Source organism: Mustela nigripes, chromosome 7 (assembly GCF_022355385.1).
Source record: "Mustela nigripes isolate SB6536 chromosome 7, MUSNIG.SB6536, whole genome shotgun sequence".
Lineage (NCBI taxonomy): Eukaryota > Metazoa > Chordata > Mammalia > Carnivora > Mustelidae > Mustela > Mustela nigripes.
This window is the reverse complement of record NC_081563.1, coordinates 55,454,001-55,480,383: the sequence shown is the minus strand read 5'-3', so window position 1 is coordinate 55,480,383 and position 26,383 is coordinate 55,454,001. Positions and strand designations below refer to the sequence as shown.

General features: G+C 35.3%; 1 long non-coding RNA gene across 9 annotated transcripts in view; it reads right to left on the bottom strand.

Annotated features, from left to right (window-relative positions):
• The window catches only part of LOC132021494 (uncharacterized), a 219,177-nt gene that overhangs the window by 88,930 nt on the left and 103,864 nt on the right, over nucleotides 1-26,383 (bottom strand). For 3 of the 9 annotated variants that reach the window (XR_009405359.1, XR_009405364.1, XR_009405362.1), the window contains one exon: nucleotides 15,622-15,754. The exons of the other annotated variants lie outside the window; for them this stretch is intronic. This is a non-coding gene — a long non-coding RNA (uncharacterized LOC132021494). The remainder of the gene's footprint in view (nucleotides 1-15,621; nucleotides 15,755-26,383) is intronic. 9 annotated transcript variants of the gene reach the window in all.

The following is a 26,383-nucleotide window of genomic DNA, read 5'->3' as shown; positions in this document are numbered from 1 at the left end:
GCCTTGAGGAAGTTTCCAGACCATGATGCAAGAAGGAATTGAGGAAGAGTCCAGTAGACATCATGAGTGAGAATATGGAGCCGAGAGTCTAGAGAGACTAAGATAGCTAGAGTTCACAGGACAGAGTACCTGTGAGAAGAGGAGACTGAATGCCAGAGATCTGCAGATGATCCCTCTTGATAATTAAATTCAGTACTGATTAGCACATTTATGTGAGGAAGTGGAGGCTGAAGAAAGACATCCAGAGGAATTGGAGCAAACATTGTCTGGTGCTCACAAGCATCTAGTAATAATGCCGGTTATCAACTAAGGTCACTGGGTAGTAACTCACCTGAGTAGTAGGGAATGATTTGCCCTAGGTTGCACTGCTCTGGGCCCACCCAACGAATCATAAAAGGAAGGTCAAAAAGGATCAAACCACTCCCAGATAACTGCATGCTAGAACAAAGCATAAAAATACTTACAGGAAAAAAACAAATGCCCAGCACCTATGAGAAAATTAACAATGACTGCACTCTAATTAAAAATAACTAGGCACGCAAAGAAGCAAAAGCACAATCTAAAATAAAAATAAATTGAAACAAACCTGTATCTGATGTAAATGTTAAAATTAACAGATGAGGCTATTAAAATAGCTGCAGCTATTACGTGTGTTCAAAACTCAAGTAGAAACATGGAGGATATTAAAGAGACAAAATTAAAACTTTTAGAGATGAAAGCTATAGTGTGTGAGGCGAAAATACACTATATGGGATTAATGGCAATTAATACATTGCAGAAGATTACTCATTAGTGAACTTGACCTATCAATAGGAATTATTAAAAAAAAAAAAGGAAAAGAGCAGTGAGTTGTAGAATAACTTCAAGTAGCCTAATGTACAGTTAGAATCTGAAGGAGGAATTTGGGGGAGAATATACAAGATATTTGAAATAAATAATGAACTAAGAATTTTCAGACTTTATGGAAACTATTAACTCACAAATCCAAAAATTCAATAAACCCCAAACACAAGAGATATTAGAACTATGAATCCACCTCATAGCCAGTATAAAACCATAAAAGCAATAAAAAAGAACAAAGATGACTATAACAGAATTTTCATCAGAAACAATCAGAGAAGATAATGGAGAAACATCTGTAGAGAACTAAAAGGAAAAAAACCCTGCCTATGTAGAATTCTATACCCAGCAAAATGTCTTTCAAAGGCAAACATGAAATAAAGTTGCCTTCAGATATATAAAATTTAAAGAATTCATCACTGGCCCTATAAGAAATATTAAAGGACGTCTTTTAAGCAGACAGAAAATGATATTAAGTGAAAATGTGTGTTTACATGAGGGAATAATGAACACTGGAAATAAACATAATATATAAGATTTTTAAAATTTAAATCCTTTACAAGATAATTGACTATTCATCCAAAAATAACAATCTTGTGGGCTTTATAACATAAAAAAATGACAATAGCATAAAGGCCAGTAGGAAAAAAATATGAAAGAGTAGACAATCATAGTCTTGCACATTTTGACATGCATGGATTTCAGTTACATAACACCAGTTTCCTAACAACATAGTTCACATTTCTGTTAACACAGCATATTAGCTGTGAATACTTGGATAAAATACAAACTTTATAAAGCTAACTCAGTCCACTTATCACTACATAAATAACAGATGTGGATTAGGAGGCATGACCAATCATGTCATTTAATTGTGACAACTGCCCAGTTGACGTTATTTCCAGTTCAGAGCTAAGGAGACGGGGGTTCAGTTTTTCTGTGCATATCTTAGGATCTTTCCCACAATAATTATTTTCTATGTTATACATTCAATACTCATCATCATTCTCATGGAACCCAACATGGGGCTTGAACTCGCAACCCTGAAATTAAGAACTAAACCAAGATTAAGAGTCGGTTGTTTAACTGAGCCATGCAGGCAGCTCAGCATTCTTTGTAAATTCATCCATTCTTTTGCTGTGATTGGTTTATGGTGTTACACAGGGCTTCTCCTTTTGGTTGTGCTTTGTTTTTAATACAATTGGACTTAAATAAAAATTTTATATGTTTAATAGAAAACATTTCCTTGTTTGGTATGAAGAATTTAGTAGTATATTTAAATGCAAATATAGATAACGTTGTTTAAATGCCGAATGGCCCCTGTTCCATTTTTTTTTTTTTTAAGATTTTATTCATTTATTGAGAGCACAAGCAGGGGGGAGTTGGAGGAGGGAGAGGAAGCCAGAGAAGCAGGTTCCAGGGAGCCTGATGCAGTGCTCATCCCAGGATCCTGAGATCATAGCCTGAGCCAAAAGCAGACGCTTAACCGACTGAGCCATCCCAGCGCCACTACTGTTTCATTTATAACTTCTAGTCTAGGAGTACTCCTAGTCTAGGCAGAGTAAAACAGATGGAGAAAACTCCTTAACACTATTTAGTAACCTTAGATTTCTTTGTGGTTTAGTGCAGTTTCAGCTGTGCAATCTCCCAAAGTCATGCAAGAACTAAAAAATGCTAAGGGAGGAACAATGAAAATGAGCCTTAAAGTAAGGAATATTTTCACAAGACACTTAAAAATACTTCAAAATAAAATTTAGTCTTAGAAACACCAACTAATTACTTTTCTGACTGCCTAGCATTGTAAATTGTTCTTGATTATTTTTTCACATGGTATTTAAAATAAATGCCAAGGAAAGGAAATAAGGTATCTAGTAAAATAGGTGAAATATTTGGGTAAAGTGTATTACATTTAGAGGACAAAATATACATTTAAATGTGCATCCTTTAGCTTTAAGATATGAAACATGCTAATCATTATCTCTACATCCCAGTACACAGAAAGAAAAATTTAAACCATAGGGACAAGAGTGCTTTACTCTTGGGAATTAAAACCCCACATCACTCAATTATAATTGTTGCCAAAGCTCTTGAAATAGCATTTCCAGAACTTAGTAATGGTGTACTTAGAAAAAGAACCACAGTTCTGGGCTCTCTAAACATTTTCAGCCTTGTGGATATGGCTTTTACTAATGAGCTTGTTCAAGTAATTCATCAAGCTGTTAATCCTCTGCTTTAAACTTCAATTGACACTATTTTTCTATAGTCTGTGGTAGTACACTTACAGACTCAAAGATTTTAGTTAATAAATTACACCTTTTACTTGGTTCTACCAATGCAGTTTTGTGATGCTGAAAGGTGTTATTAGTGCTTCAAAAGGGAAAAAAACACCCATATTTCTGAGGGGTAGGGAGTTGAAGTATAACTTTCATTTATAACAAAATATTTGTAGAGAAAAAAAATTACCAGGTAGAGATCCTTGACTAGTTATTTGAATACTTCCAAGTTTCTTTGAAGGAAAAAATAAACATAAAATATTAACTGATTTTTTTAATGTCTTAAGATTTACTTTGGTGAATTATCACCTATACATGAAACAATACCTAATTTGTTACTGTTTCTGTTTCTGCTACAGAGTTACTCCGTTGTCTTAGGCATACCCTTAGTATGTTCCTGCCTCGAAATTCTAATATGCAAAAAGAAATTTTGTTTATTATTCACTTAATTAGTACTTTCATTTATACCTCACATTTCAGGGTCTTTTGAAAAAACAACTAATTGCTAACCCTTAATGGACACTGACATAAGAATTTAATATGCATTATTTTATTTAATTCAATTCTCCTATGAAGAGGACATTGCTTCATTTTGTAGATAAGGAAATATATAAACATAAGGAAATATTAAGAGGTTAACTTGTTCAATACCACATAGCTAATAAGTGGGAGAGCCAGAATTCAAACCAGTCTGGCACAAGTGTTCACTTCTTAATCATTACTCTATTGCTTAGCATAAAAATATGAAATCCACATTGTATTTATGAGGAAATTGAACACAAATGAGATTAAGTGACTCAATCAATGCTATATTCATGGCTAGAACCAGTGCTAGAACCCAGATCTTCCCAACCTTGTCCTACTTAATTTTGCATTATATAATGCCTATAAAGCTGAATCTATTTCTGTTTAGAATAAGAAAATATAGAAAATTGCTTATAAATCCAAAGGTTGTTGAATTTCACTGCTAAAGGGTCTATTTTTAAATACACTTGACTGAGGGACACCTGGGTGGCTCAGTCAGTTAAATGTTTTGCCTTCAGCTCAGGTCATGATCCCACAGGATCCTGTGATTGAATCCCACATCTGGTTCCTTGCTCAGGAGGGAGCCTGCCTCTACATCTGCCTGCCATTCCCCCTGCTTGTTCTCTCTCTCTCTCTCTGACAAATAAATAAATAAAACATTTAAATAACTAAATAAACTAGATTAAAATATGCAATAAAATAATGTAAATAATTAGGCTATGTTCAAAAGCCTGAAAAATAAATTCTATGTTTCAAAACACTAAAATAAAAATAACTTTGATGCGTTTCTTTTGATACTCTTGTATATTTTAATAAATTGTTACTTTAATTAAGCCCATGACTAAAACTTTTTCTAAGTTTTCTGTAACAATTTGATTGACACAATTTATTGAATGAAACTTCCTAAACTTAAGGTTGTACATAAATATGTAATAGAAACTCATGGGGTAGGGGGGAAATCTCAGGACAAAAAAAGTTTTCTGTTCAATTATACTTTCAGAATTATTTATATTTTTTAAATTGATAACATTTATTAAGAAATTTGTATGGTCAAACCTCTGGGGTGTTTTGGTTTAGTCTTAAGCAGTTTGATTATGGTATCTCTAGGCTTGGTTTTCTTCAAACTTGTTTTAGAATCACTGAGATACTTGGATTATAAATTTTTCTCTTTCACTAAATTTGCAGTTTTTGGTCATTATTTCAGATTTGGTCATTATAGATCAGATTATTTTCTGCTCTATTCTCTTCCTCTCCTTTCCTTCTGGAACTCTAATTATCCTTTTGATATTATACTACAAGTACCTGAGTTTTTTCTTTACATTTTATTTCTACCCCTTTTCCTTCTTTCTTCAGACTGAATAATTTTTATTGATTTCTCTTCAAATTAACTGAGTTTTTCCACTGTTGACTTCATGTGGCTCTTTTACCCATATGAATTTCTAAAATTTCAGACACTGCATTTTTTTAGTTCTACAATTCCCATTTGGCTCTTTTTAAAATAGATTCTCTGCTAATTTTCCTAGAATTTTATTCATTACAAGCGTATTTTCATTTGTATTATAGAGTATAGTTTTAACAGGTGCTTTAAAATCTTTGTCTGATTATTCTAACATAGTAATCATCTTAAAATTGGCCTCTGCTGATTATCCCTAGAGATTGGATCACATTTTCTGCATCTTCATACATCAAATGGTTTTGGGTTGTATATTGCACATTGTAACAGATATGTTGTAGAGACTCTGAATTTGGTTTTAGTTTGGAAGGAGTGAAGATGGTGGCGAGGTAGCAGGCTGAGATGACATCAGGTCACAGGAGTTCAGTTATATAGTTATCAAAACATCTTGAACACCTACAGATCCAACAGGAGATTGAAGAGAAGAAGAGCAGCAATTCTAAAAACAGAAAATCGACCACGTTCTAAGAGGTGGGACATGTGGAAAACTGAATCCGAAGTGACAGGAAGTTACACCGTGGGGGGAGGGCCTGGCTCCTGGCAAGTGCTGGAGCAACAGAGCAGAAAATCAGAAATTTAAAAGTCTGCTCTACTGAGGGACACTGCTCTAGAGGCGAAATGGGGGTGGAGCCTTTGCGGGGACAGCATAGTCTCAGGTTCCCACAGGATTGGGAATCCCCTGATCCTGATCCAGAAGAATTGGGGGTGTCTGAGTGTAGCAGACCTCGCAGGTATTAGAGCGGGGAAGCTGGCTACAGAGATGGAGCTGAGGAGTGAGCTCTCAGCTCAGGATTACCTTAAACTGTGATCCGTGGCACAGTCAGACCACTGCTCTTTGAGAAGGGACCCCACAAGTGGCAGATCTGGGGAGACTCACCTTCCTTCTCTGGAGGCAGGAAACTTCTGGGTTTGGAGACTCCAAATGGGGCTGTGTGCCAGAGATAGAAATGCTCAGTCACAGGCTGGGTGAGCTTGGAGCACAGCCAGAGACCAGGGAAATGGGAGTGATTGAGTACTTTTCTCTGAGGGTGCACAGAGGAGTGGGGCCCCGAGCTCTCAGCTCCTCTGGTCCAGAGATTGGGAGGTAGCCATTTTCATTCCCATCCTCCAGAGCTCTATAGAAAGCACTCAGGGAACAAAAGCTGCTGAGAGCGAACCTGAGCAGATTACTTAGCCCAGCCCCTGGCAAGGGTGGGGCAATTCTGCCTCAGGCAAAGACATTTGAGAATCACTACAACAGGCCCCTCCCCCAGAAGATCAGCAAGAACATCCAACCAAGATCATGCTCACTGATCAAGGAGAACAGTGAAATTCCAGAGGAGAGGAAAACAAAGCATGAAATTCATGGCTTTCTCCCCATGATTCTTTAGTCTTGCAAAGTTAATTAAATTTTTTAATTTTCTTTTTTTCTTATTCTAATTTTTTTAAATTTTTACTCTTTCCTCTTTTAATTTTTTTTAACTAGTTTAAGATAAATATAAGGTAAGAATACCTTTTATAAAAAATCTTTTTGAAATTTCATTATTATAGTCAGAGTTTATCCTTCATTGTATCTAACTTTATTTTTTGTATATATACAGGGTTTTTTCTTCTAAAAAGTTTTGGGATACAACTACTTCTAATAGATCAAAATATACCCTAAATCTAACACAGGGCTTTGTTCTAGTCTCCAGCCTGAGCAAATTCTCTCACTTTCTTTTTCTTTCTTTTCCCAACCAATTTATCTTATCAACTCCTTTTTTAGAATTTTTTTTGAATTTTCATCTTTACAGTCATATTCCATCACTTCATTGTATTTACCCTTATTTTTGTATACATATATAAGTTTTTCTTTCTTTAAAATTTTGGAGGTAGTTTCTTCCAAGAGACCAAATACACCCAAAATCAAGTGGGTGGCTCCGTTCTATTCACCAGTCTAATATATATGTATATTTTGAATTTTTAAAAAAAATTTTTGAGCTTTTTTTTACTTCGTTTCTTTTCCCCATGATTTGGGGTCTCTTCTGATTTAGTTAGTGCACATTTTTCTGGGGTCTTTGCCACCCTTTTAGTATTTTATTCTCTCCTTCGTATATTCTTATCTGGATAAAATGACAAGGTGGAAAAAGTCACCACAAAAAAAAAAGAACAAGAGACAGTACTGAAGGCTAGGGACCTAATCAATATGGACATTGGTAACATGTCAGATCTAGAGTTCAGAATGACAGGTCTCAAGGTGCTAGCTGGGCTCGAAAAAGGCATGGAAGATATTAGAGAAATGCTGTCTGGAGAAATAAAAGCCCTTTCTGGAGAAATAAAAGAACTAAAATCTAACCAAGCAGAAATCAAAAACACTATTATGTGCAATAAAAAATGGAGGTTCTTACTGCTAGGACGAATGAGGCAGAAGAGAGAATTAGTGATATAGAAGACCAAATGATGGAGAATAAAGAAGCTGAACAGAAGAGATACAAACTACTGGACCACGAGGGGAGAATTTGAGAGATAACTGATAACATAAGATGAAACAATATTAGAATAATTGGGATTCCAGAAGAAGAAGAAAGAGAGAGGGGGGAAGAAGTATATTGGAGTGAATTATTATAATTTCCCTAATATTGCAATGGGAAAGAACTTCAAAATCCAGGAGGCACAGAGAACCCCCCTCAAAATCAATAAGAATAGGTCTACACCCTATCATCTAATAGTAAAACTTACAAGTCTTAGTGACAAAGAGAAAATCCTCAAAGCAGCCCAAGATAAGAAGTTTGTGATATACAATGGTAAATATATAATACTGGCAGCAGACTTATCCACAGAGACCTGGCAGGCCAGCAAAGACTGGCATGACATATTCATAGCACTAAACAAGAAAAATATGCAGCCAAAAATACTATATCCAGGCAGGCTATCATTGAAAATAGAAGGAGAGATAAAAAGCTTCCAGGACAAACAAAAACTAAAAGAATTTGTAAACACCAAACCAGCTCTACAAGAAATATTGAGAGGGGTCCCCTAAGCAAAGAGAGAACCTAAAAGTAGTAGGCCAGAAAAGAACAGAGACAATATACAGTAACAGTCACCTTACAGGCAATATAATGGCACTAAATTCATATCTCTCTATTACCCTGAATGTAAATGGGCTAAATGCCCCAATCAAAAGACACAGGGTATCAGAATGGATAAAAAAACAAAACCCATCAATATGCTGTCTACAAGAAACTCATTTTAGGCCCAAAGACACCTCCAGATTTAAAGTGAGGGGGTGGAAAAGAATTTACCATGTTAATGGACATCAAAAGAAAGCTGGAGTGGCAATCCTTATATCAGATAAAGTAGATTTTAAGCCATTATAAGACTATATAAGACTATAATAAGAGATGAGGAAGGTCACTATCATACTTAAAGGGTCTGTCCAACAAGAAGATCTAACAATTTTAAATATCTATGCCCCTAACATGGCAGCAGCCAACTATATAAACCAGTTAATAACAAAATCAAAGAAACAAATGAACAATAATACAATAATAGTAGGGGACTTTAACACTCCCTTACTGAAATGGGCAGATCATCGAAGCAAAAGATCAACAAGGAAATAAAGGCCTTAAAGGATACACTGGACCAGATGGACATCACATTAGAACATTAGAACATTCCATCCCAAAGCAACAGAATACACATTCTTCTCTAGGACACATGGAACATTCTCCAGAATAGATCAGATCCTGGGTCACAAATCAGGTGTCCACCAGTACCAAAATATTGGGATCATTCCCTGCATATTTTCAGATCACAATGCTCTGAAGCTAGAACTCAATCGCAAGAGGAAAGTTGGAAAGAACTCAAATACATGGAGGCTAAAGAGAATCCTACTAAAGAATGAATGGGTCAACCAGGAAATTAAAGAAAAACTGAAAAAATTCATGGAAACAGATGATAATGAAAACACAACTGTTCAAAATGTGTGGGACACAGCAAAGGCAGTCCTGAGAGGAAAATATATAGCGATACAAGCCTTTCTCTAGAAACAAGAAAAGTCTCAAATACACAACCTAACCCTACACCAAAAGGAGCTGGAGAAAGAACACCAAGGAAAGCCTAAACCCAGTAGAAGATTAATAATAAAGATCAGAGCAGAAATCAAAGAAATAGAAACCAAAAAGCAATAGAACAAATCAACGAAACTAGGAGCCGTTTCTTTGAAATAATTAATAAGATTGATAAACCCTGACCAGAATTATCAAAAAGAAAAGAGAAAGGATCCCCAAAAAATAAAATCATGAACTAAAGAGGAGAGATACAACCAATACCAAATAAATACAAACAATTATAAGAACATATTATGAGCAACTGTATGCCAGCAAGTTTGATAATCTGGAAGAAATGGATGCATTCTGAATTTGGTTATATTCCTTTGATGAACCTTCAGTTTTTTGTTTTAGCAAGTGGTTAGTTTGGTTATATTCAAACAGAAACCTCTGCTTTGCCTATGGTGAGTAGAAACTCAGATCTCAATTCATACTCCCTTCAATCAGCTCAGCACATGTGTGGTTCTAGGGTCAACCAGAGATTTGGGCAGAGTTTGCTTCTGCCCAAATATTTGGATTTGCCTTATCTAGCTCTCTTTTTTCTGTTTTGTTGTTGTTGTTGTTGTTGTTTTGTTTTGTTTTCTCTCTCTCACAACTCTGCTTGTCATAGCTCCTTCCCTTCATTTCTCTGGACAAAAAGATAGCAGCATTTTAGCTTTTATGCATTTATGCATTTTCTCTCAGCATTTTAGCCACTTTGTACTGTGGTACAAATGTTCTTGACCTCAGAGAAAATCTCAAATAGAGAAAACTCACCTTCTGAAGATTATTACTTCCAACTTTTAGTTTTCTTCTAAAATATGCCCACTTTTATCAATTCTTTAGAGCCCCTAGGTTGCTAAACTTTTATTTCTGTCTAGACTTTTTAGTTATTATCTATAAGGAGAAGGGAGATAGTTAGGGGCTTTTTTTTAAATTATTATTTTTTTTAATTGAAAGAAAAGCTGTCAATTTCAGATATTTGAAATAGAAAAGCAATAGTATACAGATTTCGTTCAGGAGAAGGTCCCAATCTAAGCATAAATATGTCATATTTCACAAGGCCCAAAATAACACAAAATATTTACATTTTTTGGAACATAAATGTGGAACATGAATGTGGACATAGCACAGAGGACCATAGGGGAAGGGAGGGTAAACTGAAGGGGGAGAAATCAGATAGGGAGATGAACCATGAGAGACTATGGACTCCAGAAACATACTGAGGATTTCAGAGGGGACCTGGGGTGAAGGGATTAGGTGTAGCCAGGTGAAGCATAGTGAGGAGGGTGTGTGTTGTGTTAAGCACTGGATATTATATGCAACTAATGAATCATTGAACACTACATCAAAGACTAATGATATATACAGTGGCTAGCTGACCATAACTTAAAAAAAAGCAAAACTAGAAGAATTAAACTTGGGAATTTTTTTTTTTAATTTTTTATTTATTTGTCAAAGAGAGAGAGAGAGAACACAAGCAGGAGGAGTGGCATGCAGAGGGAAAAGCAAGCTACTCATTGAATAAGAAGCCTGATGTGGGACTTGATCCCAGGTATGTGGGATCATGACCTGAGCTAAAGACAGATGCTCAACCTACTGAGCAACATAGGTGTCCCAGGAATTTTTTATTTTTTATTTTGCTCATTTGACCTAGATATTTTAGTACTGTCAGTCTTAAGAAACTGACCATATGAGTTGAAAGTTTTCAACATTTGATTGAAACAAAGTAATAAAAAGGCAAATGATGGAAGTTCCTGGATATTTACTCTTGTTTTATATTTTGCTAGCAATTTTAATTGTATGTTCACATACATATGAATAACTTGTATTTTCAAGTTATAGAAAATAATAAACCATAATTTCATTTCAAAAATTTACTTTTTTAGAAGATTTTATTTATTTATTTGAGAGAGAGAGAAAGGATAAGCAGTGGGGAAGGACTAAGGGAGAGGGAGAGAGAGAAGCAGACTACCTGCTGAGCAGGAAGTCTGATGTGGGGCTCTATCCCAGGACCTGGATATCATGACCTGAACCAAAGGCAGATGCTTAACTGACTGAGCCACCCAGGCACCCCTAACACAAAACAATTAGATACAGAAATCTATATTTTAACTTCTGAACTAGCTAGTAAAACATGGTTCTACTCCTGGTTTTGTCATTATTTGTTAACTAAATTTCTCTAGACATCTGTGTACTCAATATGAAAATGAAGGGATTAAATTAGATATCTAAGATCTTTTCAAGGTTCTTTGTTTCTAAAGACTATAGGTTTATTTGAGTAGGTTTTATATTTGTGTGCTATTATTGTTAATATACTTTGGAAAATCATAATGCTTCAATTTAATACCAAAATTTAATCAGGAGGTTTTTAATTATATAATTTCATATAATAGATGGTTCCTGGAAAGATTACATATAAATTAGTATTTTATTATATTTATAGTACATAATGGATGACTTTCATTTATAGGAGTTGCATGGATTATTCTTTAGTTAAGATCCTTTTTGTTAAAATAATCACTTCCTAATTTAACTTTTGTTTAAATGTGTATTCATGCACACACATAAAAACTGAATACAGATATATGCCTTGTGTTAGAAATATTAGAAATAACCACATAACATATTGCCATGATTTGAGATAGCATAACCTATAAGCTTTATTTTATAGGATTATATAAAGGCAAAAATTGAAGTCCTGGAAATCTAAACCAACTTAAAAAGAGGTTTGTTTCCAAACTTTAAGATTATCTAAACCCATTAATATTAGCACTTTTGTTATGCAGTTTTCCACTCAATTTTGTAAAATATGGGCAAAATATTCAAATATTCAAATACCTGAACAAACACCACACCATTTCATAAGAATGATAATACTAGGGGCACCTACGTGCCTCAGTCAGTGAACCATCTGACTCTTGATTTCAGCTCACGTCATGATCTCAGGGTTGTGAGGTAGAGCCCCATGATGGGCTCCATGCTAGGTGTGGAGCATGCTGAAGATTCTCTCTCTCTCTCTCTCTTCTTCTTCATTCTCCCCTCCTTCTATTAAAAAAAGAAAGAAGGGGCACCTGGTGGCTCAGTGGGTTAAAGCCTCTGCCTTCAGCTCAGGTCATGATCTCAGGGTCTTGGGCGCGAGCCCCACATCGGGCTCTCTGCTCAGTGGGAAGCCTGCTTTCCCCTCTCTCTCTGCCTGCCTCTCTGCCTACTTGTGATCTCTCTCTCTGTCAAATAAATAAATAAAATCTTAAAAAAGAAAATAAAGAAAAAAGAAAAAGAATGGTAATGCTAACAGGAGGTGCATACATGTAATTTTAATAAGCCTAGTATAGAAAAAGGGGTATAAAGACTGTTGATGTATGGTATTTAGCATTTTAGGTTTAAAGCTGGATCCTGCAAAAAATTTGTTTCCAAAATAGTTGAAAATAGTTTGATGAAATTAAACAGTGTACACCACTATTTAAATTATTTTGCTATGATCCATTGTTTAGGTAAAAGTTGTCTTGGGGTCAGTCTATCTGTCACTCTACATTTGCCTCTGCGTCCCTCTCTATGTCCCTGTGTGTCCCTCTCTGTTGACTTTATCTTTAGCCAAGCTCTCCACATAGTGAGAAAAATGAATTTTATTCCTTTTACATGCTTTTTCTCAACCTATACAAGCAGATAGGTACCTCTCGTCCCCCAGTTTCCCTCTCAATCACTGAACAAGAGCTCTGATTATCCCTGCTTGGATACATGCAACTTTTGGGGCAGGAAAGTGGCCCCGTAACTGACAATCATACCAGAATAATGTGACATACAAGATGGGAAGTTTCCGAAAGTTACTTTTTTTAAAAGACAAAAAAGTAACATATTTTTATTTTCGTGAGTTGGCCCTTCCACCCCTCAAAAAATGTTTATTATTTTTCTAAACTTACTGTCCTTTGCTTTCTGAGACAGCAAGAAACAATACCAGACTACTATATCATGTCACAAACACAGTTGCCTCTTTTTAAAATGTTGGATGTAGTCTTTATATTTGAGAGAAGAGAAAAGACTGCTGACAAAAGACGTGGATTACCTTAGGAAAGTATTACTGAAATCTCACATAACTCATAGTTTAGTTTCCAAGTTGGATATAGTCCACATCAAAGAGGACTAAATACTTTAAGGAAGTTATGGGATAAAACATAGAAACGGTTCTATGTGTCTGGAAAATGTTCTAAAATTGATGAATTAAGCTTAAACAACAACAAACAGTCAATTCAAATGGTGTCATGTGACAGCCAGAAAATATTTTAATGTGCCCAGAAACTTCCCAATGAAGGTTCACATATAGAATCTCTACATTTCTCCTGTCATGTCAATGGCATTGGTTATTCATCTATATCATTTGGTTATCAATCTTGGTTATTCATCTGTATTATTTCCACTTTTCTGATGCCGGGCTCTTGATCAGGCTTCTGCTTCTGCACTGTTTCTGGAACTCTATATGCATGAGTCATAATACTACTTTGTGAACCAAGTTGAGAAAGTCAGTCTAAAAACTTAACCACAGAAATCTTAGATTTGAAACATATCCATCATTCAATTAAAAGAGGACAAACTAAATATTGTCCCCCCCTTTTTTTTTGGTCCTACTTTTCTTTCTTAAGTCAGAGAGAACCATGTCAGAGGGAACATGTGAGCCAAAACTTTCAAAGACCTACAGATAAGATTTACCCAGTATTGAAAATGTTTCTCCAAATATTTGAACATTATCTAATATTAGAATCTTATATTAGATTATTTACTAATTAAGTGATTTAAATATAAAGTTTGAATTACTGTAGAGAGTAAAGAACTGCCTAATTAATCCACATAATCATGACAGACAGTAAATGTTATTATTTTAAGCTCATAATTTTCAGGTGTGGGTTCTATGCATCAACAGATAAACAAAACAACTAATAATTTCTTTTCATCCTTTACAAATTTTATTTCTCTCATTCCTATACTTATATTTTTAATAATATCTGCAAGAAAATGGTTGAATAATTGTGATTATTATGGGAATCCTACCTTACCTCTTATTTTAATAAGGATGCTTCTAGTATTTTTAAAAAATATTTATTTATTTGAAAGAGAGAGACCATGAGAGGGAAGAGATCAGAGGGAGAAGTAGACTCCCCGCTGAGCAGGGAGCCTGATACGGGACTCCATCCTGGGACTCCAGGATCATGACATGAGCTGAAGGCAGTTGCTTAACCAACTGAGCAAGCCAGGTGCCCCACTTCCAGTATTTTTTATATCTACATTTCAGGCTTTTAGAATGAGATACATTTATTGCTAATAGTTTTTATTATTTATATCCTATTATTTACCTATTTATTTAAAATCATGGACTGATGCTTTTAAAAAAAGTCTCATTATCATTATTAATGGGGATGACTATGGTGGATACTGTTTGATATTGCCCAACATCTATTCCCCCTTTTTTTCATTTATTAATTCTCTAATGTTAGTTGAGACCATAACTCCCCAATACTAGGATGCCACTATATCATTTTGAAACTGCTTATGTGCAATTTATTCCTGAAAAGAGAAGTAAATTTCCATTTTCTTTAAGCCACTATTGTTTGAAGTATTTATTGTAGCCAGTGAATGTGTTACCTAATTAATAAAGTGAACCTGTGAGTTTTTGCTCTTGTTTTTGTTTTCAATTTTATATTAAATTATTAGGTTTCCTAATCTTAAATCGTTCTTGTAGTACTAAAATAATCCAACCCCAACCCAGCTATATTCTTGTATAATTCTTGAAATTTGCTAATGGATTCTCTTTGTTAATATTTTGTTTAAGATTTTTTTCAGTTTAGTTGACTACTAGTTTTCCTTTGAGTGTGTGAAATCTATTTTATACATTGTTATCAATGCCATGGCCACCTTATAAAAAGCATTTAGCAAATTGTCTTTTTTACTAAATACTCTAGAATAATTTAAGTAATATAGGTTTATCTTTTTCTTTTAGAATTAATTTCTGAAGCCCTCACAGTCTGGTACTATGGAGAAATATCTACTGTACAATTGTATCTATTTTATGGTATTTTGTCATTTAGATTTTCTTTCTTCTCAGGTAATTTTAGAAAAATTTATAAAAGATAATCGAATGTCTCAAGCAAAATAGTAATAAGGTGTTGTAAGGATTATGAAATATGTATAATTAAAATATAATTCAATAATTAAGTATAGTATGAAAGGGAAGAAATCTAAGTATACTGTTATAAATTTCTTAAAATATACATAAGTGATACAAAGTTGAATAGGTAAAATGTGGTGTTAAACATATACATTGCAAAACCTAAAAGAACAATTAAAAGTAAAAAAAAAGTAAAACTAAGAAGCCAATAGTGAAGGTAAATGAACATTAATAAAATATCCAGTTAATCCAAAAGAAGGCAGGTAAAGAAGAAAAAGAACAACAAAGAACAGATGACAGAGCACAATTAGCAAGATGTTCTCTTACCTGCTTCTATGGAAACCACATCTTGCTCTCATTCTCTGCCAAAGGTGAAGCAGTTTGTGTGTACTATCTCTCCTTATAAGAACTTGAGACTTTTCAAAATTCAGTTCAATAGATTACCTTGTAACTCAGCTCTCTGAAAGGTTCAAGAAAAGCATTGTTGTTGTTTTTAGGTTATCCAGCTGTATCTCATTTTTACTTTTGACTTCCCCTACCCTAAAGAAAAGTGGAACTCTTTTTCAATAGTTTCTGTCCTTTATTTTATTTTTTTAGATTTTATTTCTCTATTTGACAGAGAGAGAGACAGCAAGACAGGGAATACGAGCAGGGGGAGTGGGAGAGGGAGAAGAAGGCTTCCCACTGAACAGGGAGCTTGGTGCAGGGCCTGATCCCAGGACGTGGGATTATGACCTGAGCTGAAGGCAGACCCTTAAACTGACTGAGCCACCCAGATGCCCTAGTCTCTGTCCCTTAAATAGTGTATCCAAGTTAAATATTTGATATACAATACAGATTCATAACTAGTATATTTTAATTTTCAATTTTACCCTCTTGTTTTATAATGTAAATTTTTGGTCTCATTAGTGATTTGGGGGCAAATTCAATCTTATCTGGTATTAAAAGTTTATCACCTCCACCCCCAAATTGTGCCCTTCCCTTTTGTTTACTTGTATTTGCTTGGTAACATTTTGCCCATGCTTCTATTCTCCCCTCTGAATCACTTTGTTGCAAGTCTGTCTTTTGCATAGAGTTAGGTTTCAATTTCTCTTAATAGTTGAGGTAATTTATTTGTATTTATTATGATGATAAATATATTTGGTGTCAGCTGTCACATTATTTTATGTTTTGCTTTTTTTTTTTTTTTAAGATTTTATTTATTTATTTGACACAGAGAGAGATCACAGTAGACAGAGAGGCAGGCAGAGAGAAGGAAGCAGAGAGCCCGATCATGACCCGAGCTGAAGACAACAGCTTAACCCACTGAGCCTTCCAGGCGCCCTTGCTTTTTGTATTTATACTTGTTTAAAAACCTTTCAAAAGTAGCACTTCCCCCTCCCGTGCACCTATTTTTCATTTTTTTTCCCTGATAATGAATTCCTTTTTAATAAGAACATTACATCACAGGGTGCCTGGTTGCTAAGTCACTTGACTCAGGTCATGATCCCAGCATCCTCAGATATAGCAGTGGGTCAGGTTCCCTGTTCCGTGGGGAGTCTGCTTCTCCCTCTCCCCCTGTTCCTGCTCTCTCTCTCACTCTCTTGCTTGCTCACTCTCTCTCAAATAAATGAAATATTAAAAAAAATTACATTACAGCGGCACCTGGGTGGCTTAGTGGGTTAAAGCCTCTGCCTTGGGCTCAGGTCATGATCCCAGGGTCCTGGGATGGAGCCCCACATCGAGCTCTCTGCTTAGCAGGGAGCCTGCTTCCCTTCCTCTCTGCCTGCCTCTCCGCCTACTTGTGATCTCTGTCAAATAAATAAAATCTTTTTAAAAAATTATATTACATAGGACTCATTTCTTAATCTCTTATTTCTCCATTTCTTTAAATATGCCTAAGTTGTTAGTATAAGCAATAATAGTTACTGTATTTCCCTTTTCTTTCCCATTCCTTCTCCTCTATCATTTGCTTTCCCTTGGTTATATTATTTTCATGTTATTAACATCTACATATATAATTATATCTCTATTAATGATTGCTGAGTGTTTAGTGATGTCCTTTGATCTGAAGCAATTAAAGATAAAGAAACTGGAAATTCTCACCTTCCTTGTCCCTGCTCTTTCCATCTTTAGTGAGTTGTATTATTTTTATACTGACAGGGCTTGTGACATTTCTACTCTTACAACTCTAATCCTACATTTTTTTCACTCTTCAATGTTAATGGAATAAATGCTCAACATTAACAGTTTTTTCCATAGATTTTCTTATTCCAGTAGATTACTTAAGCTGGACCCATGAAAATATTTTCTGAGTTCTTATAGTTTTAGTATTTCCTGAGTTCCTGCATATCGCTTTAATTTGTAAATCATAGTTTGGCTAGGTATAAAATTCTCAGTGTTACCCACCCCTCCTTTTTTCTTGAGGATGTTATATAATTTCTCTGGAATATTTAGCTTTGAATTTTTCTACAGAAAGTTCTGAGACCATCTTGATCCCCCACCCATACCCCATACCTTAAAAGTAACTTGAGCTTATTGCCCATTTACCCAAGTACTTTTTTATTTTTCATTGAAATCCTATACATTTGCTAGGAAATATTTTATTGTTTATTCTTTTAAATATATCTTTCTTTCATTATGTAAATCCAAATCTTTTATTTCCATGAAATAAACTATATTGAAAATTATTTGTTCTTTTTCATTTTTTCTCTTTTTGGACTCTGCGGCTTCCAGTCGGTGACGAGAGAAGAATTAGGCACAAAGAAGTCAGATGCAAGAGATTGGGAGCAGGGTACAACAGTCGAAAAGGACTGCTGCCATGAGCAACTCCACAGTCTCACTTTTATTGGATAGAAAACAATAGCCAATAGAAGGATTGATGAAGGTCAAACATTAATCCCGTCTTGCAGACAAGCAAGGAGAAGGATAAAGTTTATAGTTAAACAAGCACATGCAAAGGACTAACTAACAACGGGCGCTTCTGGGATGAGAAAGGAGCGATAACGGATAAGAGAGGCAGGCGGCTTTCATTCCACCCTGAGCTGACCGGGCGTTCCAGGGTGCTCGGCTTCCCTGAAGCAGAAGCAGGCGGCGTTCCGCCCTGGGCGGGCCGGGAGTTCCCAGCTGCCTGGCTTCTGTAAAGGGGTGGCCCTCCGCCCTGAGTGAGCCAGGTATCCCCAGCTGCCCAGCTTCTGTGAAGGGGCGGTGTTCTGCCCTGAGCGAGCTGGGCATCCCCAGCTGCCCAGCTTCATGGCCATATATTGTCCTTCTCCCCAAAGACCTGTTGCCAGTATATGTAATTCTTAAGGTCATATCTAAATGTGCTTGGTAACTAGTGAAATCCTCCAGGGGTTACAGTGCAAGTAACAAATTGTTCTGAGGAGCAGCAGCAGGACTCTGTGCAAATCCTGAGTCAATTTGCCTCTTCCATTTTACCTCCTTCATTTTCCTTTTCTTACATCTATCTTATATTTATTTTATTGTTTTCTGTAATTTCTTTCTCCATTGTACTTGTTTATATTTTGCCTTTATTTGAGGGATGGTTTTGTTATTTTTTCTTTCACTTTGTAGTTGCATTATGATTTTTTTTCCTATCGTCTTATGATCTCTTAACTGAACTTTAGAATATCTTTTTCATGTTCTTTCTTCATAGGAGATACTGCTTAATTGAGATTTTAAAATTTCTGTTGCTACAATAGATCATTTTTCTGCCTAATATTCTTTGTAAGAAACTTTTTTGTTTCTTTTTCTTAAGTATATTTGTGTGGCTCTAGTGATAATTCCTTTTTTCCATTACTCTTTTTTTTTTTTTTTTAAGATTTTACTTATTTATTTGAGAGAGAGAGAATGAGGGACAGAGCATGAGAGGAGAGAGGTCAGCGGGAGAAGCAGAATCCCTATAGAGCAGGGAGCCCAATGTGGGACTCAATCCCAGGACTCCAGGATCATGACCTGATCCGGAGGCAGTTGCTTAACCAGCTGAGCCACCCAGGTGCCCCGTTACTCATCTTTAAAACCAATAAATTTCTCCAGGATAAGTTATTTTCAGGAATCTAGTGTATGAAAGAGTTGATGGCTATATTCCAGGTTAGCTGGAATTATCTTGAGGACCTAGAATTGTGTATGCCAGTGTGTCTCTCTAATTTTTCCATCAGTGAGGATAGGGAGTATGGAGGTTTATCACAATGCCAAATCTCTGCACTCCCTTTCTGCAAATAACAATCTTCATGATGCCTTATTTGTTGCCATCCTTTTGATTCCCAGAAGTAAGCTGTATCCTGAGTAGTTCCTGCCTCCAGCCTATGTATTCTATTTCCATTATTGTAAACAAGGCATTGGATTTCACATCTCAGAGAGTGCCCCTTATTGTTAAGAAGTGTGTTTTGCTGGATCCTTCTTAAATTTGAAGATACAATATTCTTCCCCTTTGTTCTTTATGCATACATCCCTGTATTCTTATGGGAAACTCTACACATAGTTTTTAGTTTATTGTTGAATACATGTTTTGCAAAAAAAAAGGGGGCTTGTGTTACTTTGTTTCCTCTACACTGCCTGGGTGATATCCAGGAAGAAAATGGGGGTAATGTTGACTTTATAACATCATCTTCATCTTTGATGCCAGCTCATTTGAGATATTATATTCAACACTATAGAGGTTATCTCCCTTGGCTTGTTCCAATTTACAGAGATTATTAAAGTATATTTCAGGAAATACAGTTTTCAAACACAACTCCATTTGAGTTGTTTGTGTCTGCCTGCTTATAAAACTCTGCTATATCTCTGACTTCTAACTGTTTAAGTCACAACTGTTTCAAATTTTCTTACCCAGTCAAATGTTTAGACCTAAAATACATAATAAATGAATTTAAGAAACATGGTAGCTATATTTTATGGAAACAAGTTATACTTCAACTATCTGCAAGGTACAGATTTAAAGTATGTACTTTTCTATATTTTTATATCACTACTCCTAGAACTCTACTAACTCTATTTTTATTTTTACTTCATTGCCAACTTTTGCAACAATGTTTGGACAATTACATAAATAACTTATTGTATATTCATTTTATAATTTCAGTGGGAAGAAAAAGAATGAAATTGCTAAAATGTGATTTTAGAGGAAGCATATAAAGTTCTTTTAAAAGAAAATTAAGCTCTCTATAACTTTCAATCAACAGAATGTGGCCTAATACGAGAGGAAATTCCAACACAACTTGACATGAGACCAGCAGTAAGGTTAGGATACAAAGTATATGTTAAGTCCTGTTCATTTTCACTTATGGGGTAAAATTTGGCTTTTAAGCTTTTTAGCATGGGGATCTGATTTCTTTTTTTATGTGATGGTAGGGTAAAAGATTCTGGGTCAGTTCTGTGTTGGTCTATTGTTATAAACCTTCTATAATTCTGCACTGTTTCATCTATTAATTGGGAACAGCAGAAATAACCATAATTTCTATTTTGTCTTCAAACGTTGCAATTTTACCTTCCCTTCTTTTACTTTCAACAGCCATGTACTTTTTGTTAGTCTAATATATTTATGCTGGATAGGGTGATGGATTTCAGAAATATCCCTGTGTGCCAAGATGTTGAGCAAAGCTTAACTCTGTCTTTCAGTGCTCATCAGTGCAAATTTTATATTGTAAGATGCTGATTATGTCTGGTATAGGTCCCAGATAAGTGCTTTACAAAAAAAATGTAAAGGATGTGCACCACACTTGAGAATCATTGTCCTAAACTTCAGCCTCTGGATTTGAATTAGTTAACCTTTTCAAAAGAGCTTCTGCTACCACAGAAGCATCTCATTCTTAAGAAGTAAATGAGCTCACTACTTATTTCTTCAAATTAGAGGATGGGAATTAGAGTGGCAAAAGAACTAAGGCTAATACTATTATATAAGCAATTGAAAACAGTTGATATTTCTAACCAGGCTGTGAAGAATCTTTTCCTTGTGGCATCTCAAGTCACAGAAGTCATGTCTTTGAAAAACTCCTTTGTATCAGAAAGGCTTTTTTGTTTTTTTTTCTCCACCCTTTTTGGGATTGTGGATTGTGTTTGGGGTTTGGGGTGGTATTGGTGGGGGGGTAGTTGGAAACCTTTAGAAATAGAACTAGTAGAAAATTCAAAAGCCTCAGGGACAATGTAAAAGAAGGGAAAAGACTTAAGGACTCAAGCGAAACAGACACTTCCTTTTCTGACGGATTTTTAATGGCTAGATTGAAAACAATCTCTACACTATAAATTTTATCTATTGGAAATACTTTTATGACCTGAATTTGTAACCATTTCAGTTGATTGTCATGACTCTTGGGCAATTTTTTATTATATTTCATAATTTAATTTTTCTATTAGATGACATGATACTTGCACATTTTGGAAAAGCAATTATGTATATTCCTATTTTGGACAGAGTATGAAGTAAAAACTATATATGTGAAAAAAATTAGATTCATTAATGGAGTTATGGCTACTTTATCTTCTCCCAATATTTTTAAGCAAGAGAACTGTGTCAAAAATAGCAAATGTTGGGCGCCTGGGTGGCTCAGTGGATTAAGCCGCTGCCTTTGGCTCAGGTCATGATCTCAGGGTCCTGGGATCGAGTCCCGCATCGGGCTCTCTGCTCAGCAGGGAGCCTGCTTCCTCCTCTCTCTCTCTCTCTCTCTCTCTCTCTCTGCCTGCCTCTCTGCCTACTTGTGATTTCTCTCTGTCAAATAAATAAATAAAATCTTTAAAAAAAAATAGCAAATGTTAAAAAAATGGCAAATGTTTCATTTGGTGGAATTATATGATAATTAACAACAACAAAAAACACAATTCAAATTAGGTTCCTCTTCATTTTACAACTAAGGCAGGAAATATTCTAAGCTACTGGCTGCTCATTGGAATCTCCTGAGGAGCATTTAAATGAATACCAGTGTCTACCTGGGGATATCACCTAAGCATCAGTATTTTTTAAAAGCTCCTCAGGCCCTCAAACAGACTCATCCCAATACTTACTAAACCCAGTATCACTAAAATTGAAATAGGAATTATCAAACACATCGAGTCTTACTTACCATACTTCAGGAGTTTACATTGCACTGAGAAGAAATACTTAAAATGTAACACAAAAAATTTCAAAAATGACATTGTAAGAGCCAAGTATGGCAGAGAACTTCTTCTAAAGGTGTTTTGTGAAGAAGGAAATCATAGAAGAGTAGTGATTAAAGAAAGCTTCTAGGAGAAGCTGGGACTTTTTCTGGGTTTCTAAGTGTGGTGGTTCTGAGGGTAGCCAGACTCCGAGATGCCTCCCAATAATCCCCACTCCTGGTTCACATCCTGTGGCTTTTATCTTGTTTTCCTTTTCTCTCATTAATAAGTCTGGAGGAAGCCAGTAGTGACAGCTTATGGAGAAGCACATGTGGGGAGAAACGGAGGCCTTGGCTAACAGACAACAACCATGTGAGTGAGCTTAGAAGATTCTTTAATACCAGTCAAGTCTTGAGATGACAGCAGCAGCAGCTGACAGTTCGCCACTTTTTGAGTACCTGAACCAGAAAAATTCAGGCCAAGAATAGAAGACAAGGCAATGGGAAGAACATAATGAGCAAAGAAATGAAGTGAACTGAAGTGGTGTGCTGTGGTATTCTGGCCAGAGACACAGGTATGTTGCCTAGGAAATAGGTATTTTGGGGGGAACATAGATTATTGAGGTTATTGAGGTCACTGAGGTTATTATTGAGGTTATTGAAAGATATACTAAATAGTTAATGTGAGAGGGAATAAGAAGCCATTGAGCTTTTGCTTTATTTCTCTTCTTAAAATTTTAGAAACATTTTTAAAAAACATAAAAATTGAAAAGCAGGGGAGAAAATATTTTGTTTTTTGAAAATTAGCAAAAGAAAAATTAGCTCACTGTCTTGTAAAGAGATGAGCACCACTCTTGTAAAGAATGTGTAAGTTGGGGGTGCCTGGGTGGCTCAGTGGGTTAAAGCCTCTGCCTTCAGCTCAGGTCATGATCTCAGGGTCCTGGGATCCAGTCCTGCATTGGGCTCTCTGCTCAGCAAGGAGCCTGCTTCCCACCATCCCCCACTGCCTCTCTGCCTACTTGTGATTTCTGTCTGTCAAATAAATAAAATCTTAAAAAAAAAAAAAAAAAAAAGAATAAGTGGGCAAAGGGTTTGAGTAGAATAGGAGATTTGGTATGTGAAGTAACATTTATCAATTACTAGTAAACACTGAAACTGACAACAAATTTATATACCATAGACCGATAGCTTGGTCTTTAAAAACACCTAAATAGCTGCTAGCGAGACAACAAAATCCCTTACTTTACTAAGTCTGGATTTCCGATAATGATTTCAATTGACTTCATATAGCTTGACTAAACATCACCATTAATGAGCAACAACTGAGTGTTTTAGACATTTTTCACACAGTCACTTATTTCCTACAAAGTATATACTAAATTTAAAGTCCAAGGGCAGCAGTTTCTAACTTTTTTTACAATGCCATAATAGGAACAGGAAGTAATTTTATGAATGAAAATTCACCTGGTTTAAGTACAAGCTTACAACCTTTTAGCTGTTGCAATGTTTTCCTAAAGAATTTTGCCTTAGGCAAGTCTCTGCTTTTAGAATAAATCAGATCAAGTTCAATTGTATCAGTGTTTTCTTTTGGCTCACTGTTTATTTTGCAAGTAAAACTCAAAATCAACAGTAGTGTTTAAGGTGAACATTAAGGAAATTGTGTCCACACTGCAGGGTCTGCATGAATCACCTTTGGGGAGTAATTTATTTGCTATTATCCACATTTCTTCAGAAAAGCAGATAAAGTATCTTACTTCCTATATTAAAACAAACTTTTTCATTTTAAAACAATGCACATTTATTATATAAATTTCTGAAACTCAGAAAAATAGAAGAAATTGTTTTTTATTTTATATTATAATACCATCCAAGCAGAAGATACCACTACTATATTTTTCTTTCTTCTCACATTACTTTCTCTCTCTCTGGATATATCTATATATTTGTGGGTTGTATTATATAATTATGATATTCAGTATCCACAATTTTTATGCTATCTCTTCCCATTTGGGATTCATCATTTCATTCATTCAAAAAATATTTATTAAGCAATATACTACATTTTCTCATTTACTTTTAATTTTATACATGCAATTTTTAATGGCTGCCTTAAACCCCATAAAGTACATTTACCGTCGTTTATTTAAAAAATTTTCTATAGGGGCACCTGGGTGGCTCAGTGGGTTAAAGCCTCTGCCTTCGGCTCAGGTCATGATCCAAGGGTCCTGGGATCGAGCCCCGCATCGGGCTCTCTGCTCAGCGGGGAGCCTGCTTCCTCCTCTCTCTACCTGCCTTTCTGCCTACTTGTGATCTCTGTTAAATAAATAAAATCTAAAAAAAAATTTTTTTTTCTATAATTGGATGCTTAGTTTCCTGTTATTTTTTGATTTATGAAGTTTTCTTCTTTTTTTTTTTTTAATAAGATTTTACTTATTTATTTAACAGAGGGAGACACAGTGAGAAAGGGAACACAAGCAGAGGGAGTGGGAGAGGGATAATCAGCCTTCCCGCTGAGCCAGGGAGCCTACTGTGGAGCTCGATTCCAGGACCCTGAGATCATAACCTGAGCAGAAGGCAGACACTTAAGGAATGAGCCACCCAGGTGCCCCTATGAAGTTTTTTTTTTGTTTTAATTAGAAAAGTAATACTTACAAATCAAAAATCCAAATAGAAAAAAAGGATTTATATGAAAATTTCCTTCCCATCCCAGACTTCCAGATTCTTACTCCTCTCCTTACTATTGTTTCAAATCTTCTCTTTTTCTATACAGTCTGTGTATATACAAACTTGCTTTTTCCCTTATACAAATAGAAGCATTCTACATACAATGTTTTACAAGCTCTATACCTTTTCACTTTTATTTTAACAATATATTAGTATTTTATTTGCAGATGGTCCCTGGTTTTCTACTGTGTGTTCTATCATTTACTTAATTAGTTCTTTACTGACATATACCTAGGTTATATATATTTGCTATTTTTCCAGCCTATTGTACTGGCTAGTTAGTACAGTTGGAATAGTATTAAATTGTTCCCAGACTTTAACGGGAATGTATCTAATTATCCAACATTTAAGCAAAATCCTGGCTTTGGCCTTAGGTAGAAAATCATGTTAAACATCTATTATTATGTTAATGAATTATAAAAATAATGGATGTTGTATTTTTAGTATCTATGGAAATAAATGCATTTTCCATTAATAAGTTTCTTAGAATCAAGTCATCTCTGTATTCCTAGGGTGAATTCGGGTAATTCAGAATTCCAATCATACCACATACACAATTAATATCATTTATTTTCATCTTAAACAACATACCAAAACCTTTTATCATTTTATTTTAAATCCTTTGTAAATATTATTTAATTGACTACATAATTTTTCATCTAGTGGATGCATTATCATTTTTTCCTAATCATCTATTGTTGGGTATTTAACTTTTTTCCCTTTCAAGCTATTCTAAACAATGGGACAGATTAAACAAATTTTTGATGTTTGCAATATTAACTCAGATGTAAGCCTCAGTCTTCTAGCCTTACAAGTTTTTTGTTGTTTTGTTTTGTTTCGTTTTGCTTTTTTAAGAGAGGGAGGGAGGGAGGGAGTGGGGAGAGTCTGAGGGAAAGGAAGAGAAAGAATCCCAAGCAGTGCTGAGCACAACGTGGGACCCAAAATCAGGGTCCTGAGATAAGGACCTGAGCTGAAATCAAGAGTCAGAGACTTAACTGACTGAGCCACCCAGGCATCCCTAGCTTTACGAGTTTAAATGTTAAATTCCATCTCCCCATCATGGGAAATTCAGTGTGTACCGCAAGACGTCTCTTTGAGAATCCTCTGAAATATATTTCTTACGGTCACATCTAGTTTTTGGCTTCTGCTGAATTTTTAACTCATTTATCTCTGACTTCTTGCGGAAGCTCTCTGTCTTTAGTTGGCTCAACGGAGATCAGAACTCCCTTCTAAATTCTCCAAAACACAGTCCAAACAAAGAAGTTACCAAAGATAGTTATGTGCAATAGACTTTTATTGTTGGTCTGGTGAGTAGTTTC